Genomic DNA, 820 nt, shown 5'->3' with positions numbered 1-820 from the left:
TCTCTCCCTTTCTCTCCCTTTCTCTAACTTTCTCTCCCTTTCTCTCCCTTTTTCTCTCCTTTCTCTAACTTTCTCTCCCTTTCTTTATATTTCTCTCCCTTTCTCTCCCTTCTCTAACTTTCTCTATCTTTCTCTCCCTTTCTCTATCTTTCTCTATCTTTCTCTAACTTTCTCTCCCTTTCTCTAACTTTCTCTATCTTTCTCTCCCTTTCTCTAACTTTCTCTAACTTTCTCTACCTTTCTCTATCTTTCTCTATCTTTCTCTAACTTTCTCTCCCTTTCTCTCTGCATGAGCACACAGCATAACAGAACATTAAAATACATCCTGGGGAGCTGTTGGCACAAGGAGGCTGTTTCATATTTAATAAGCAAACATCGTGTTCTCTTTCTCTTTACATCTGTAATTCGTTGTGTTCAGATAACCCTCACAGTGGCAGGCATGACCGAACAAACATCACATCATCTCAGCTTTTTACCAAAAACTGTAAAGGACACACAACATATTCATAATGCAGCACACTGGTCGTGCAATGATCCCGACGCAGCGTCCATAAATGCCCTATTTTTTAATAATTGTCCTTCTCTGACAACATATCCCACTAATTAGTTTGCAAATGAGTTTGTTTCTCACGGATAACATATGGCACTACTTAATTTCCCTCATGCAGTAATTGGTGTGTTGTCTGATGTCTTAATGATGTGGGCGCAGAAGCAGCCTTTAGCGACAGGAAAAATAAATTCATAAGAAATATATCAAATAAAATTATTTGGTGTAATTCTGTATGTGTTTACACAATACACAATGTTTATTATTTACTCT

The sequence above is a fragment of the Gymnodraco acuticeps genome, unplaced genomic scaffold, assembly GCF_902827175.1.
Source record: "Gymnodraco acuticeps unplaced genomic scaffold, fGymAcu1.1, whole genome shotgun sequence".
NCBI lineage: Eukaryota > Metazoa > Chordata > Actinopteri > Perciformes > Bathydraconidae > Gymnodraco > Gymnodraco acuticeps.
The sequence above is the reverse complement of the archived record's forward strand: the minus strand, read 5'-3'. Positions refer to the sequence as shown.